Source organism: Heteronotia binoei, chromosome 12 (genome assembly GCF_032191835.1).
Source record: "Heteronotia binoei isolate CCM8104 ecotype False Entrance Well chromosome 12, APGP_CSIRO_Hbin_v1, whole genome shotgun sequence".
Taxonomy (NCBI): Eukaryota; Metazoa; Chordata; class Lepidosauria; order Squamata; family Gekkonidae; genus Heteronotia; species Heteronotia binoei.
The window spans coordinates 31,254,888-31,273,563 of record NC_083234.1 but is presented as its reverse complement, the minus strand read 5'-3'; positions in this window follow the sequence as shown (position 1 = coordinate 31,273,563).

Here is an 18,676-nt window from a genome sequence, read left to right as displayed (position 1 = left end):
AGTTTGTTACTAAATTCATCCACTAGAGGTCCTTACATGCAAGTAAACCCTTGGCTTGGTTAATAACCAGGTTTTACAGGAAGACCTTTCTTATAGCCCTCTGCATTTATTTTATCTGCAGGCAGGCAGGCACGTGCCTGTCTCCTGGTCTCCATAATGGAGGTTTCACCCTTCTTGTTCAGAAGCCAGATCAAATTGCATTCCTAACAGCATGCTAAAAGCGCTGTCCATGAAAGGGAAGACTTCAGGCTTTTCTCTTCCTAATCTGAATAGACCTTTTGTCCAACTGAAGCTTTCTCTGCAACAAAGCTTTGTTTTGACCCAGTAGCTCAGCGTTTGAAGAGTACAATTAATTACCTTGTCAATATCTGCTTTAGGAAACAAAACAAAAATCAAAGCAAAAGCAGTAAGTTTTTTTAAAGGATAAGAGAGACACTTCAGCCCCACTACCAGCACAATTTCTGAATGCAGTCTTCTCCTGCCTCACCTTCCTCATTCTCTGCCTGACCATGCATACATCACCATTCTTTCAAGGACAAGAAAGATATTGGGGAGATAATTGATTCCTATTATACTTCAGAGATGATTTACATTTGCCTCTGGTGATGGGTTATTATGTCCACAGGCATATCTATTGCAGGTTAATATTCTGCACAGTGTGAGATAGGTACATCAACAGCTACTTGATGCAAAGAGGTTAACACTTTTGAAATAAGCTGCCCTATGGTCTGGTGAAACACAAGTAGATGTCACATTTGATCCTCATACAAAGCAGTGCCCCTGCTTCTGGACACATGAGCCAAATGGCCACTTATGTCCCATGGAGAAAAGTGCTGATACCAGTGGGTGAAATGGCCTTTTGAAGAGGTCAGGAAGCGACCCTGTTCGCCGCTATCAACGGTGCACCGTCAAAAACTGGCAGGGGGATTTCCCCCCCCCCCCCCGGACCCCGACGACCCAAGCAAAGGACCTCTGTCTTCGCCGGATTTAGCCTCAGCCCGCTCAGTCTGAGCCACACAGCCATGGCCTGTAACGCCCGGTCCAGATTTTCTGGGGCGCAGGCTGGCCGGCCGTCCATAAGCAGATAGACCTGGGTGTCATCAGCATACTAGTGACAACCCAGCCCATACCTTCGGGCATTCTGGGCAAGGGGACGCATATAGATGTTAAATAACATCGGGGAGAGAACCGCCCCTTGAGGCACTCCGCAATCAAGCGTGCGCCTCTGGGATAGCTCACCCCCAATCACGACCCTTTGGCCCCGACCTTCAAGGAAAGAGGAAAGCCATTGTAGGGCCAACCCTACAACGTCGCATCACTTATCTAATTTTGTAGTGCAGTTTTACTGCATAATTGTATGCATCGGAATGCTCTTATTGCATTCTTTTCAACTGTATAATCCACCTTAAGCCTCAGCAAGAAAGATGAACTACAAAAGAAATATGTACAATGGGGACATGTTTAGGATGATGTTCTGTATGCACAGGACAGGACAATAAAGGCCGTTGCCCAGATTTAAATCATATATACATACATGCTAGGGAGCAAAAGAAGAATTAGGGACATCCCTTTCCTCATCAAACAGAAATCAAAAAGTGACAGCTGCCCCTCCCCCACAATTTCCTCATTAAACAGCTGCCCCTCCCCCACACCAGCCCCCACCTCCTGATCAGTAAATGAATGCCTGACGTAGTGGGATTGTACTTTTTTGCTGCCCCTTCTAATACATTAATTGTAACCATCCCAGCATTTTCTTACACATTAAATCCTAACATTTACCTAGCCACCTAACAGCATTTTAGATGCCTATTCTAATACATTAATTGTAAACATATAGCATTTTCTTACACATTAAATCCTAACATTTTTCTATCATCTTCAGTGCCTGTTCTCAGAGTGAGACAAAAGTATTTGACCTTAAAAGGTCAAGTGCTGAAATGTATATCTCGCAGACGTGGGAGGATATTCACCCTGTGAGAGAGAGCAAGAATCTTAGCAAATTATTTAATGCTGACACAGTTTAGACCTGGACAAAATAAACAGATGAAATTAGGTTCTCACGCAATAAATTTCCTGTTCTTATGGTCTGTGATTTAAAATAGCTTTTCCATCAAATTTATGTATGGGCTAATTGTGAGAATAGTGTTTGACCCCCAAAAATGGTCCTAAGAGGTCAAGGGGTTTTATGGCTGTGAAGTGCAGAAAAATGTAGACTTAAGAAAAATGCAAAAGCAGGACAGAGATATACAATTTAGGTTATTTTAAATATAAACAAAGATAGGATTTTCTGACATGTATAGAAACACACAGGTTACAGAATGCCCCATTGGTTTTTTTGTGGATATACTCTGACTGTGTCCAATATGTAGATAAAATAAAATTTTAAATAAAAACAAGCAACAGTAAGCAGTGTTTTAAATGATTTTAGTTCTACATGCCCTGTTAAATGTGCATTCACCCCATGTTCCCCAAGTATTGTTGACAACACAAATATTTACTGCCAACTTTGGTGATTTTTGATATGGTTCCACCAAGATCAGGATCTGAGCCTTTAATTGTATTCAAGTAGGCATTCATTTGCTTTTGATGGAACTCTTAACATCAGAAGATCTGGGGCTTAGTTCTGAGCCATGCAGCTCACTTAATATCTTGGCACACAATACAACTTTTTTCCATCGTCAGCATCCTCCACCTGTTAGCACTCCAAGGAGCTGTCTGGGGGGTTACTTGAGCAATGAACAGGGCCCCGGCAGTAGGAGGTTGCCTAGGATTCTATAAGAAAAAGAAGAGCTTATCGTTGCTGCTTTAGGGAGAAGAGGGGGTTGTGGGTCACGGGCAGCCTAGGAACTGATCTCCTTGATGAACCAAGGGTGCAGAGAGAGGAGCGAATTCCACATTTTAATCACTCTCTGTGTAAAATAGTATTTCCTTTTGTCCACCCTGAATATGCTATCAGCCTCGTTGTATTGAGTTCTAGTATTTTGAAAGGGGGAAAAAGTTCTGTTTGTCAACTCTCTCCACCCCTTGCATAATTTTATAAACCTCTATCTTGACCCCACACCCTCCCCCTCCCCTAACATAGCCATCGCTTTTCTAAACTGAAAAGTCACTCATCAGCCTTTCCTCATAGAGAAGGTGCTCCCCCCCCCCAACCCCCCCCCAATCAACTTTGCTGCCCTTCTCTGTACTTTTTCTAGCTCTGCAATGTCCTTTTGGAGATACGGTGACCAGAATTGTACACACTATTCCAAACAAGGCTGCGATATAGATCTATATGGGGGCATTACAATATAGGCTGTTTTATTCTCAATCCCGTTCCCAAGAATACCTACCACAGACTTTGCCTTTTTCACCGCTGCAGCACACAGGGTTGACACTTTCACCAAACTATCCTCAACACACTTGGGATTTTCCCCCCTCTCAGTCACAGCAAGTTCTATCCCTATTAGCTTATACGTGAAGTGGGGATTTTTTTTGACCCACTATGCCATCACCTTACACTTACCAGCACCTCACCCCTAGTTCCTAATCATTTATGAATAAATGAAATAGTCTTGCCCCCGTACCAATCCTTATCGGACCCCGTAGCATACTTCCCTACATTGTGAGAATTGTCCACAGATCCCCACTCTTTACTAACAGTCATTGAACCAGTTTTTTAATCAGAAAGAGAACCCATCCTCTTATCCCATGACTGCTAAGTTTACTCAGGAATCTCTGGCGAGTCTTTCTCAATGAACTCTAAAAGGTTGGTGAGGCAGGACTTCCCTTTGCAGAAGCCATGTAGGTGAAGAGTAGGTGGAATTCACTGCCACAGGAGGTGGTGGCGGCCACAAGTATGGCCACCTTCAAGAGGGGTTTAGATAGAAATATGGAGCACGGGTCCATCGGTGGCTATTAGCCACAGTGTATGTGTGTATATAAATTTTTTTGCCACTGTGTGACACAGAGTGTTGGACTTGATGGGCCGTTGGCCTGATCCAACATGGCTTCTCTTATGTTCTTATGTTCTTAAGATTAAAAAAACCAAAACAAAAAAACCTGGCACGATTGTGATCTGAGGGTGGAAAAATGTTTTTGTTTCAAACAGTCTTATTAGTAACATATGGCAATAAATTTCAATTTCTTACATCATTAATAATTACTTTTTATCTATCCCATATATTACTTTCTACCCACTCCTCCCCCGTTACTTGACACCCGCCGGTGTTATATACTTAAAATCTTAATATTAAAGGTACCCTTAATTAATAAGAACCAAAATTAATATCCTCCTCCCTCTTGTACTTAGTCATTATCAAAAATTGTCCAATGTCCTTTTATTTTCCACTCTTTTTCTACGTATCTTCTGAACTTTTTCCACTTCATCTTAATTACTTCTAAATCATAGTCTCTTAAGGTTCATGTTAATTTGCCCATTTCACCCCAGTGTCATAACTTTTAAAATCCAATCCCATTTTTCTGGTATTTTTTCTTGCTTCCACAACCGCGCATACAACGTCCTAACTTTTTCCACTCCATCTTAATTACTTCTAAATCATAGTCTCTTAAGGTTCATGTTAACTTGCCCATTTCACCATGTGTCATAACTTTTACAATCCTACCCCATTTCTCTGGTATTTTTTCTTGCTTCCACAACTACGCATATTATGTCCTAGCAGCTGAAAGCAAGTATCAAATTATAGTTCTATCTTCTTTTGGATTTTTTTTTTCCATTTGTAATCCCAACAGGAAAGTCTCTGCAACTTTCTTAAATTCATATCCCGAGATCCTAGAAATTTCTTGTTGAATCATCCGCCAATACTTTTTTTGCCCTTTCACAAACCCACCACATACGGTAGAAAGAACCTTCATGGTTTTTTTTTACATTTCCAACACCGGTCTGGCATCTTATTATTCATCTTTGCCAATATCACCCAGTGAGTTGCATTTGAACACGAGTCTCCTAGGTTCTTGTTTAGCACTTAACCCGCTAGAGCCAGCGGAGTATTTTACTTACTTTACTGTAGCCCCCCCCTTTTTTGTTTTTGTTTTTTTGCTGAGACTGAAATGTAAGAACAATGTTCTCAACTAGGATAGGCATTAGAGGACCACACTAGGATCCGGAACCATCAAGTTCAAATCCTGACTCTGCCACGCAAGATTGCTGGTGACTTTGAGCCTATCACGCTCTCTTGCCTTAGCCTACCTCACAAGGTTGCTGTTGCGAAGATAAAATGGAAAAGGAGAAAAACAATTGATAAGCTGCTTGGTATCATGATTAGGGAGGGAAACAGGATGTAAAAACTAAGCACTACACCACAATGGTTTCAATGAAATGTGGAGGCTGGACAGTTGTAAGAGACCGCAGAGGCTACTGTTACACGGCTAACCCTACTGACGTCCAAGCTCTGACAAAATTGGGCTAGTCGGTTATATTCAGGCTTCCCATGAAACATTTACATGCGGATAATTAGAGAAATAAGAGCCCCAGTGGTGCAGAGTGGTAAAGCCGCAGCACAGCGGTTCTAACCTCTGCTAACGACCTGAGTTTCACGGTTAAAACAATTTTATTTGGTAACAAATTATATGTCCTGCATCATTAATAACTTCTTTTAACTATCCCACATATTACTTTCTAGCCATCCCTCCCCCATTACTTGACCCCCGCCGGTGTTATTTACTTAAAATACTAATGTTTAAAGGTACCCTTAACTAATAAAAAATGAAAATTAACATTCTTCTTTTTTTTCTAAGACTTCATCATTATCAAAAATTGTTCAATGTCCTTTTATTTTCCACTCCATCTTAAAAACTTCTAAATCATAACCTCTTAAAATTCTTGTTAACTCGTTCATTTCACACAATGTCATAACTTTTACAATCCAACCCCATTTCTCTGGTATTTTTTCATGCTTCCACAACTACGCATATAATGTCCTAGCGGCTGAAAGCATGCACCAAATTATAGTTCTATTTTCTTTTGGAAATTTTTCCATTTGTAATCCCAACAGAAAAGTCTCTGCGACTTTCTTAAATTCATATCCCAAGATCCTAGAAATTTCTTGTTGAATCATCCGCCAATACTTTTTCGCTCTTTCACAAGTCCACCGCATACGGTAGAAAGAACCTTCATGTTTTTTACATTTCCAACATCTGTCCGGCATCTTATTATTCATCTTTTGCCAATTTCTTAGGAGTCATATACCACCTGTACATCATCTTAAAACAATTTTCTTTAATACTCTGACACGTTGAGAGTTTCATAAAGTTCTTCCACAGATATCCCCAAGTTTCCATATATATTTCTTTATTTACATTAATTGCCCACTTAATCATTTGAGATGTCACTACTTCATTTTAAAAGTAACATATAGATTTTTGAAATTAATTTTTCATTGTCTCCAAGCAGAACTTTTCCCATTTCTGTTTGTTCTCATCTTATTCCTTCAGTTTTAACATCGCTTTCCACCAAACTTTTTATTTGTTGCGTTTGAAACAATCATATTTATTATTCAACTCTTCGGCAGTTTTCAATTCTATTTTACAGCTTTGTATTTTTAGTTTATACGACACCCTTTTTCCCTCTCCCATCTCCGCCGTTATCCTTATTACTTCCGCAGGCACTGAGGATAGAGAAATGTTACGACCGTTCCTTTGTCATAGATTGCTATTTGATCATGTTTTGCGCGCTTCGGTTTTAATACAAAGGCACGCAAATCGGGGCCCTCGGCGGTAGTTTCTAAAGCATCCGCGCAATTCGATGTTTTGATTACGCGTGTCTTAGACGGTCGTTGTATATAATCGAATAAAATATAATACGCGATCGCGATGTATAACGTTAGACAACCTTGTTACTCTGACTTTTGAAAACCCCGAGATAGGCCCCCTTCTGCGAATTCGGCTCAGCGGCCCGCCACCAATAGGGGAGTCGCCGTTGTTCAAACGCGCCAGCGGGTGCGGGGGGGGGGGGGGTCGGCGCAGGATTCTCTTTAAATACGGGAAACCCGAGCGCCGTTCTGACGGCTCCGTACCACCATGGCGAATACACCTCTGTCTGTTTTTAATCCCGTGGCCCCCGGAGCACCCGTGAGGAGGAAAACTACAGCGAGGATTCAAAAACCTAGCACCGATTCTGACAAGGAGAATGTACAGCCGGTTCTTGCTAAACGCCTTTTTGCTTCCCCCGAGAAAATGAAAGATGGGGCAGAAACCTGTACATCGAAGCGGAGTAGATGTTTCCAGGATGGTGAGAGTTGTGACTCCGTGAATCCGTCACAACAAGATACATTTAAGGTGGGTAGAACAACATGGGAAAGATGTGTAAAAGGTTGTGTTGTTTCTGTTTAGACTCCTTTTCTCATTTTGTGTGTTTGTGATTTTTTTAGAAAATTTGTCTCGTGGACTTGTCCGGTGTTCAGACGTCGATTCAAACCGTCCTGCAAAAATACGTGGGAGTGTCCGATGAAGACGTTCCACCTGTGGACAAGCAAAAGTCACGTTCTGCGATGTACAAACTGATAACTGCCACCGCTTATTCTGTTCTCAATTATTGCTCCAACGATCTCTCTTATTCTATGTGTGACGGATGCATTTTAGATAGACCCGGACAGAATTCTCATGTATGTTTGACGTGGTCCTCTGCTTTTTACGATGAGAACTTAAGATATGTTTGTCGCAATCTGAATATGAGCCCCGTGTTGTATGTGATCACGGTTATTGCGTGTTTTCTTGATTGTTGTGGTATTAACAAGAATCATGTCATAACGTTGGCCAACCTGGTGGAAGGCGTACGAACATCCCCGACCCCCTGTGAACAATTGAGAACGTTGTTTCAGAAATGCCACCGACCCTATGTGACACTTGTTGAGAAATTTCTGCATAATACATTTCAGAATGGCACATCTGTGAATACCTTTCTTTTCCCCCTTTTGTAAATAAATTTAAAAAACTTTCTGTAATAAATGTACATTTTATACATTCACATGTATAAAAATAAAAATGTATTTAGAAGCCGTTGAGTTTGTGCAAATTTTGATACTAAAAAATATTCGATATTAAAAAAGATCACGCTGCATTTAGGGAGGTCGCTTTTGATCAGTAAGAGGGAGATTGACGCCGATACGCCGATAGACGTATGGTTTTACCAATAACGATGAAAATAACGGCTCTGCACCGAGAAAACTTAAAATAGACCGAGAGCTATTTAAACACAAGTCCTAATACCGACAGCGTGTTTTCACGGGTTCCTTACTTTAAAAAACAACACCGTGCACGCTCTTCCCCACATAATCCTGAACAGCTCTTTAAAAGTTCTTTAAAAGCCGGAGCAAGTCTTTTTCTGTAGCGGTTCCATTCTTATGCCCCGGCTGAAGGAGGGGGCCGTCTCTTCTCTCATCCGATACCACCAACACAGAAAGTCCTTCTCCTGGTTTGTTTTAATAATGTATAATCATGCCAATTTTTGGCTAATGGCTTTTTGTAAAACACTTTGGGCAACAAAGAAACAAAGTATAAAAATACACTGAATAATCGGACACACCCTGTTATTACATATAAGCTTTTTTCCTTTATTTTCACTTTACGGTGAAACACTCCCCTGTAAATATGACCTATTGAACAGGGTAGGAGTGACGGTGTAAAGGCTGTGGATCGCAATCGTGGGAGGATAGGTTTCTTCGGCGTTTGCTTGGGCGGATTAAAATTAGCTGGGGCAAACGGGGCAAGAAACGGAGGGAGTCTATCTGATTTTATATAGGAAAGCGGGTGTAATATTGTATAAAGATGGCTACAAATCAAAAGTGCCGAGGGTGAGCATAATGGGAAAAGGTGAGAATGGGGGAGGCCGGAATCAGGTTGGGGTGCAATAAACATATTACAAAGTAACACACGAGCAACAGCGTTATAGTCCGCCGCCGGATCATGTTAGGGAAAGGGGGGGGGGTATGTTCCTTGTCTATACACGTAGGTAATCCCATCATTCTTTTACCCGTGTTCTTTCGGACGGTACTTCCTCTACATTTCTATGACCGTATCTATTACGGATGCTTAATTTGTCGGCTTCTCGGTTTGTAAGAAACCTACCGATTGGGGGAAAGTAGGTTGTAAAACCGTATCTGTATAGAACCGGCGGTACTGGGGCACGGTTGGAGCAGGCCGACGTATTCATCGGCAGTCATCGAAGAGTCGCTATGCTGAGCGATCTGACAGCCGAGACAAGGCGACTGGTGGATGGCTACTTGCGACGCAACCTGAGTGGTTCGGTGCTGTCTCACAGCCACACGGCCAAGACCCTGCGGAGAGTGGCTGACAAGCTGGAGAGCCGTGAGAAGACATTCTTTCACTCCATTTGCTCCACAGCAATCTTGCCGGAGCCTGGTAGGGCAGACGTCCATTTGAGACGTGTGGCGGCGCAGATGGCATCTGATGGCGGGCTTAACTGGGGTCGAGTAGTGGCGCTGTTTGTGTTCACCGGCACCTTGGCAACAGCGCTGGCTGGGCGGGGGGCTCACGAGGAGATCGGCGGCCTGACAGAAGCATTGGTCATCTATCTGTCTGTGGAGAAGCGCGAGTGGCTGGAGGCGCATGGTGGCTGGGAAGGGTTCTACCGCTACTTCAACAAACACGGTTCTGATTCAATCAGCCGGTGCGATACCAAAAGCAACACTATCATAGCGACCGCCGGATTTGTCCTAGCAGGATTAGCTTTCCTCATGGCTGTGCGATAAAAGTACATCGTGAACTCGAAACTATGAACAAGCGCTATGAAACTATGAACAAGTACCCGTGATGAGTCCGCTCTATATTTTTACAATTTTAATAACGTTGCTTAAATCGGTGTCTAGGCCTGAATGTTTAAATGAAGCACAACCCACCTTGGCAACGTCAAAAAACCAAACAAATGGAAACAAAGATTGTTCAGGTCCTAAGTTTGTATGTTTTGTTAGTTCCATTCTAGAGAACTGAGACGTTATGCTAAAATACGCTAGATGACCTTGCGGTGCAATCGACGTAACGATGTGTGTTTGGATTTTTATGGAGGGAATTCTAAGCTTATTTCAGTCGAGCACACCACGTGTTTCATACCGTCATATCTAATAGAAAAGCATTTTATTAAAGCGAGAATATACAAAGCGTAGCTTTTTTAATTAACAACAATCTGCATCCCGACCCACGTGTCTACAGTTCTCCGCGAATGAGGCGTCTTCCACTTTGGTGTCGAATAGGAGGGAAGGGAAGATTGCCGGAAAATCCTGCAAAGGGGGGGGGGGCAGGGTAAGAAATATACGGCGTACATCTTTGTCGTGTTGCGATTCACAAGGATTAGACACGTGTGTATGTACAGAAAGTGTAGCAACGATACATCCGCTTTATCAATGTGAGAAAACAAAAACATGCGTGCTATTTCCCCCCACCCTACTGAAAAAATACAGTTCTTACTATCCGCTTCAGGATACGGATCTTATATACAAACAGACGTGTGTGTTTTCTCATCTACATGTGGTTGGGACATTCTCGATTCTAATCTGTATGTTTTTCCTGCTTTGCAACCTCTTCTTCTTCCTCCATGAGGGAATCAACCTCCTTTGGAGACTCCGGTGTTTGCGCTTCATCAACCGGGGGCTCCCTCGCCTTTTCCGCGGCTTCATCCTTCGTGTCTGCTTCAGAATCTCCAGAGGTATCCTCCATGTCCACTCCGGAATCACCGGCGGTATCGTGCTCGGCATCTGCTAGGGAATCTTCCTCATCTGAATCTTGAAAGTGTGCTAGACCGCCACAGTATGGGCAATGACAGGCGTCCGGCCTCCCTGAGTTGACCGCTGCCACATTCTCTACCTAAAAGTTTGAAGAACAAAAAAAAAAAAAAAATTAGTATCCGGTCTCATGAGCGTGCCCCCCACCCCCAATTCCATACACCTCGGTGGGTTTTTTTTTTTTAGGCCTTACATTCGGAAAGAGCGCTTTCAAATACACCGTTTCCTCCACAATCTCCATATTTTCTTGTGCCTTCCCTCCACGTTCTGACTCCTTGATAGAGACGCCATTCTCAGAGAGCTCTGACTTTTCCCAAGCCTTCTTTGTGGAACTCTCCCTCAAAGGGGATTCATTATTCTCCACCTGTGTTGAGTTCTTGAGATTAGAACCACGCTTTCTTAAAGATTTGAGCAACACCAGGGTTAGCATCCCACACATGATCAAATCCTCTAAATCAGCGACTTTGGTCTCTGATCCCTCCGCCGCCTAATTTAAAAAAAAAGAAAGGGCATAACGCTACATGACCCGCCATTGCAATCCTCCCAGCTTTCCTCTTTTCTCACAACTTACCTGTGCATCTGTTTCTGCTTCCTGGTTCTCCAAACTCTCCTCTTCCATGTTTTCGGGTACAGATTCTAGAGGGGTCTTCTCCGGGGCGGTGTTCTCCGCTTCTATCTCATCACCGTTGCCTTTTCTTGAATGTTTGTGAGGCTTGATGCCTAGGGGTCCCTCCATGTTAGAAAATTTCTCCATGGTGGTACGGAGCCGTCAGAACGGCGCTCGGGTTTCCCGTATTTAAAGAGAATCCTGCGCCGACCCCCCCGCACCCGCTGGCGCGTTTGAACAACGGCGACTCCCCTATTGGTGGCGGGCCGCTGAGCCGAATTCGCAGAAGGGGGCCTATCTCGGGGTTTTCAAAAGTCAGAGTAACAAGGTTGTCTAACGTTATACATCGCGATCGCGTATTATATTTTATTCGATTATATACAACGACCGTCTAAGACACGCGTAATCAAAACATCGAATTGCGCGGATGCTTTAGAAACTACCGCCGAGGGCCCCGATTTGCGTGCCTTTGTATTAAAACCGAAGCGCGCAAAACATGATCAAATAGCAATCTATGACAAAGGAACGGTCGTAACATTTCTCTATCCTCAGTGCCTGCGGAAGTAATAAGGATAACGGCGGAGATGGGAGAGGGAAAAAGGGTGTCGTATAAACTAAAAATACAAAGCTGTAAAATAGAATTGAAAACTGCCGAAGAGTTGAATAATAAATATGATTGTTTCAAACGCAACAAATAAAAAGTTTGGTGGAAAGCGATGTTAAAACTGAAGGAATAAGATGAGAACAAACAGAAATGGGAAAAGTTCTGCTTGGAGACAATGAAAAATTAATTTCAAAAATCTATATGTTACTTTTAAAATGAAGTAGTGACATCTCAAATGATTAAGTGGGCAATTAATGTAAATAAAGAAATATATATGGAAACTTGGGGATATTTGTGGAAGAACTTTATGAAACTCTCAACGTGTCAGAGTATTAAAGAAAATTGTTTTAAGATGATGTACAGGTGGTATATGACTCCTAAGAAATTGGCAAAAGATGAATAATAAGATGCCGGACAGATGTTGGAAATGTAAAAAACATGAAGGTTCTTTCTACCGTATGCGGTGGACTTGTGAAAGAGCGAAAAAGTATTGGCGGATGATTCAACAAGAAATTTCTAGGATCTTGGGATATGAATTTAAGAAAGTCGCAGAGACTTTTCTGTTGGGATTACAAATGGAAAAATTTCCAAAAGAAAATAGAACTATAATTTGGTGCATGCTTTCAGCCGCTAGGACATTATATGCGTAGTTGTGGAAGCATGAAAAAATACCAGAGAAATGGGGTTGGATTGTAAAAGTTATGACATTGTGTGAAATGAACGACTTAACAAGAATTTTAAGAGGTTATGATTTAGAAGTTTTTAAGATGGAGTGGAAAATAAAAGGACATTGAACAATTTTTGATAATGATGAAGTCTTAGAAAAAAAAGAAGAATGTTAATTTTCATTTTTTATTAGTTAAGGGTACCTTTAAACATTAGTATTTTAAGTAAATAACACCGGCGGGGGTCAAGTAATGGGGGAGGGATGGCTAGAAAGTAATATGTGGGATAGTTAAAAGAAGTTATTAATGATGCAGGACATATAATTTGTTACCAAATAAAATTGTTTTAACCGTGAAACTCAGGTCGTTAGCAGAGGTTAGAACCGCTGTGCTGCGGCTTTACCACTCTGCACCACTGGGGCTCTTATTTCTCTAATTATCCGCATGTAAATGTTTCATGGGAAGCCTGAATATAACCGACTAGCCCAATTTTGTCAGAGCTTGGACGTCAGTAGGGTTAGCCGTGTAACAGTAGCCTCTGCGGTCTCTTACAACTGTCCAGCCTCCACATTTCATTGAAACCATTGTGGTGTAGTGCTTAGTTTTTACATCCTGTTTCCCTCCCTAATCATGATACCAAGCAGCTTATCAATTGTTTTTCTCCTTTTCCATTTTATCTTCGCAACAGCAACCTTGTGAGGTAGGCTAAGGCAAGAGAGCGTGATAGGCTCAAAGTCACCAGCAATCTTGCGTGGCAGAGTCAGGATTTGAACTTGATGGTTCCGGATCCTAGTGTGGTCCTCTAATGCCTATCCTAGTTGAGAACATTGTTCTTACATTTCAGTCTCAGCAAAAAAACAAAAACAAAAAAGGGGGGGGCTACAGTAAAGTAAGTAAAATACTCCGCTGGCTCTAGCGGGTTAAGTGCTAAACAAGAACCTAGGAGACTCGTGTTCAAATGCAACTCACTGGGTGATATTGGCAAAGATGAATAATAAGATGCCAGACCGGTGTTGGAAATGTAAAAAAAAAACATGAAGGTTCTTTCTACCGTATGTGGTGGGTTTGTGAAAGGGCAAAAAAAGTATTGGCGGATGATTCAACAAGAAATTTCTAGGATCTCGGGATATGAATTTAAGAAAGTTGCAGAGACTTTCCTGTTGGGATTACAAATGGAAAAAAAAAATCCAAAAGAAGATAGAACTATAATTTGATACTTGCTTTCAGCTGCTAGGACATAATATGCGTAGTTGTGGAAGCAAGAAAAAATACCAGAGAAATGGGGTAGGATTGTAAAAGTTATGACACATGGTGAAATGGGCAAGTTAACATGAACCTTAAGAGACTATGATTTAGAAGTAATTAAGATGGAGTGGAAAAAGTTAGGACGTTGTATGCGCGGTTGTGGAAGCAAGAAAAAATACCAGAAAAATGGGATTGGATTTTAAAAGTTATGACACTGGGGTGAAATGGGCAAATTAACATGAACCTTAAGAGACTATGATTTAGAAGTAATTAAGATGAAGTGGAAAAAGTTCAGAAGATACGTAGAAAAAGAGTGGAAAATAAAAGGACATTGGACAATTTTTGATAATGACTAAGTACAAGAGGGAGGAGGATATTAATTTTGGTTCTTATTAATTAAGGGTACCTTTAATATTAAGATTTTAAGTATATAACACCGGCGGGTGTCAAGTAACGGGGGAGGAGTGGGTAGAAAGTAATATATGGGATAGATAAAAAGTAATTATTAATGATGTAAGAAATTGAAATTTATTGCCATATGTTACTAATAAGACTGTTTGAAACAAAAACATTTTTCCACCCTCAGATCACAATCGTGCCAGGTTTTTTTGTTTTGGTTTTTTTAATCTTAAGAACATAAGAACATAAGAGAAGCCATGTTGGATCAGGCCAACGGCCCATCAAGTCCAACACTCTGTGTCACACAGTGGCAAAAAAATTTATATACACACATACACTGTGGCTAATAGCCACCGATGGACCCGTGCTCCATATTTCTATCTAAACCCCTCTTGAAGGTGGCCATACTTGTGGCCGCCACCACCTCCTGTGGCAGTGAATTCCACCTACTCTTCACCTACATGGCTTCTGCAAAGGGAAGTCCTGCCTCACCAACCTTTTAGAGTTCATTGAGAAAGACTCGCCAGAGATTCCTGAGTAAACTTAGCAGTCATGGGATAAGAGGATGGGTTCTCTTTCTGATTAAAAAACTGGTTCAATGACTGTTAGTAAAGAGTGGGGATCTGTGGACAATTCTCACAATGTAGGGAAGTATGCTACGGGGTCCGATAAGGATTGGTACGGGGGCAAGACTATTTCATTTATTCATAAATGATTAGGAACTAGGGGTGAGGTGCTGGTAAGTGTAAGGTGATGGCATAGTGGGTCAAAAAAAATCCCCACTTCACGTATAAGCTAATAGGGATAGAACTTGCTGTGACTGAGAGGGGGGAAAATCCCAAGTGTGTTGAGGATAGTTTGGTGAAAGTGTCAACCCTGTGTGCTGCAGCGGTGAAAAAGGCAAAGTCTGTGGTAGGTATTCTTGGGAACGGGATTGAGAATAAAACAGCCTATATTGTAATGCCCCCATATAGATCTATATCGCAGCCTTGTTTGGAATAGTGTGTACAATTCTGGTCACCGTATCTCCAAAAGGACATTGCAGAGCTAGAAAAAGTACAGAGAAGGGCAGCAAAGTTGATTGGGGGGGGGTTGGGGGGGGGGAGCACCTTCTCTATGAGGAAAGGCTGATGAGTGACTTTTCAGTTTAGAAAAGCGATGGCTATGTTAGGGGAGGGGGAGGGTGTGGGGTCAAGATAGAGGTTTATAAAATTATGCAAGGGGTGGAGAGAGTTGACAAACAGAACTTTTTCCCCCTTTCAAAATACTAGAACTCAATACAACGAGGCTGATAGCATATTCAGGGTGGACAAAAGGAAATACTATTTTACACAGAGAGTGATTAAAATGTGGAATTCGCTCCTCTCTCTGCACCCTTGGTTCATCAAGGAGATCAGTTCCTAGGCTGCCCGTGACCCACAACCCCCTCTTCTCCCTAAAGCAGCAACGATAAGCTCTTCTTTTTCTTATAGAATCCTAGGCAACCTCCTACTGCCGGGGCCCTGTTCATTGCTCAAGTAACCCCCCAGACAGCTCCTTGGAGTGCTAACAGGTGGAGGATGCTGACGATGGAAAAAAGTTGTATTGTGTGCCAAGATATTAAGTGAGCTGCATGGCTCAGAACTAAGCCCCAGATCTTCTGATGTTAAGAGTTCCATCAAAAGCAAATGAATGCCTACTTGAATACAATTAAAGGCTCAGATCCTGATCTTGGTGGAACCATATCAAAAATCACCAAAGTTGGCAGTAAATATTTGTGTTGTCAACAATACTTGGGGAACATGGGGTGAATGCACATTTAACAGGGCATGTAGAACTAAAATCATTTAAAACACTGCTTACTGTTGCTTGTTTTTATTTAAAATTTTATTTTATCTACATATTGGACACAGTCAGAGTATATCCACAAAAAAACCAATGGGGCATTCTGTAACCTGTGTGTTTCTATACATGTCAGAAAATCCTATCTTTGTTTATATTTAAAATAACCTAAATTGTATATCTCTGTCCTGCTTTTGCATTTTTCTTAAGTCTACATTTTTCTGCACTTCACAGCCATAAAACCCCTTGACCTCTTAGGACCATTTTTGGGGGTCAAACACTATTCTCACAATTAGCCCATACATAAATTTGATGGAAAAGCTATTTTAAATCACAGACCATAAGAACAGGAAATTTATTGCGTGAGAACCTAATTTCATCTGTTTATTTTGTCCAGGTCTAAACTGTGTCAGCATTAAATAATTTGCTAAGATTCTTGCTCTCTCTCACAGGGTGAATATCCTCCCACGTCTGCGAGATATACATTTCAGCACTTGACCTTTTAAGGTCAAATACTTTTGTCTCACTCTGAGAACAGGCACTGAAGATGATAGAAAAATGTTAGGATTTAATGTGTAAGAAAATGCTATATGTTTACAATTAATGTATTAGAATAGGCATCTAAAATGCTGTTAGGTGGCTAGGTAAATGTTAGGATTTAATGTGTAAGAAAATGCTGGGATGGTTACAATTAATGTATTAGAAGGGGCAGCAAAAAAGTACAATCCCACTACGTCAGGCATTCATTTACTGATCAGGAGGTGGGGGCTGGTGTGGGGGAGGGGCAGCTGTTTAATGAGGAAATTGTGGGGGAGGGGCAGCTGTCACTTTTTGATTTCTGTTTGATGAGGAAAGGGATGTCCCTAATTCTTCTAGCAAAGAATATAGACCTATATATATTCACAATATATAATATTGTTTATTGGTGGGTTGACTGCTGCTTTACTTCTTGAGACAAATAGCAGCCGGAGGGGTTGATTTCAATGAGGAAAACAGCACACAGAAAGAGCTAGGAAGAAACTTCCCCCAAAGCTATTGTCCTGATCCAGTTCCTGTTCATGCCCACACCCACCTCCGACTCCATTTAAATTGCATGTTAATCATAAGATCCAAAGACAGATCTCAAGTGTGTCTGCTTTGGCCTTTAGGTGGGTGCTCAATCTCAAGCCACGCATACAAGGGACCCATCTGCTCCTCCTCTCTCTCTCTCTTTCCTCACACACACATACACACACACACACCCTTGAGCTTGGGGATGACTAGATGAGTGTGAACTGTCAGCATGTCCCACTGGATTCCTGCTGCTACTGCAGCAGCTCTCTTCCACACTGAGCTGAAGTGGAGATGCTGTAGCTCCACAGCAGAGCATCTGCTTGGAATGCAGAAGGTCCCAGATTGAATCCCTGGCATCTTGGGTAGTAAGGGATGGGGTAGTAAGGGATGTAAAAGACCTCTGCCTGGGACCCTTGAGAGACTCTACTACACAACTTTTTTTTGTAGCAGGAACTCCTTCGCATATTAGGCCACACACTCCTGATGTAGCCAATCCTCCTGGAGCTTACAGCAGGCCCTGTATGAAGAGTCCTGTAAGCTCTTGGAGGATTGGCTAATATGCAAAGGAGCTCCTGCTACTATGTTTGATAGACTATCTGGCCTGATGCATTATAAGGCAGCTTCTTGTGTTTATCATTTCCGCCAGAAAAGGGCTCCTCCTGCCTGTTCCGCTCATTTCCCACTGCATCGCATACCCAGAAGGCTGAGAAGCAGCTACAAAAGACATGCTTTGGCACTAGCCCCAAGTAGCCTTTCTAAAAGTCAGCCCCAGCATCCCAAATGCCCAGTTTGCATTTAATAACAGAGATCTTCTCTGTCTCCAGACAAATCCCCATTTTGCTGCAGCATTCCTGTTTCACTCTCATTGCCTAAAGGGCCACGGGGGAGACTCGTGATTAAACATACCAGTTTGCTGGAGAGCAGCCAAGCCCTCGGCATCTCCAGAGTTTTCATTTGTCATCAGAGATGACCCTTCCCCTCGCTCCTTTGGAAACCTGACAGCATTATTAAGCGTCACCTGGTTCCCTTCCCAGTCTTGCGCCTTTGACTGTGCCAAACGGAAATTGCGGCTCTTTGGGCAACACAGACAGAGAGAGATGCTATCAGTCACAGGCTGGTTGTTTTTTTTCAGTTTCTCCTAGCAGAAATGTGATACGTGGGGGGTGATCTTGCGTGAGATATTTTTTAGGTGTGTTTGATCTGGAGGGCAGCCTCAAAGCCTTCTGAGATTCAGCCAATATAGAGAGGTCAAAGGTTCTTCTCATACAACGGTCTTCACAAATCCCCCACCAAGGTTTCTATCAAAAAGCGAAAGCTCAAAGGCATCAATGTACCGTATATATGATAAACCACACATCTCAGAACAGCATACTGACCTAGTCCAAGTAGGTGTTACTTTATTACTTTGACCCAAGTCAAAGATATCTTACTGTCTTTATTGGGAAGAGTTAAAATCTTCTTTTTCAGGCCTGTTAAAGTCTCTTCTCTATACCTCTTCTTGTGGAGGTTGGCAGCAACAGGCAGTGTTCCCTCTAAGCTGAATTAGAGT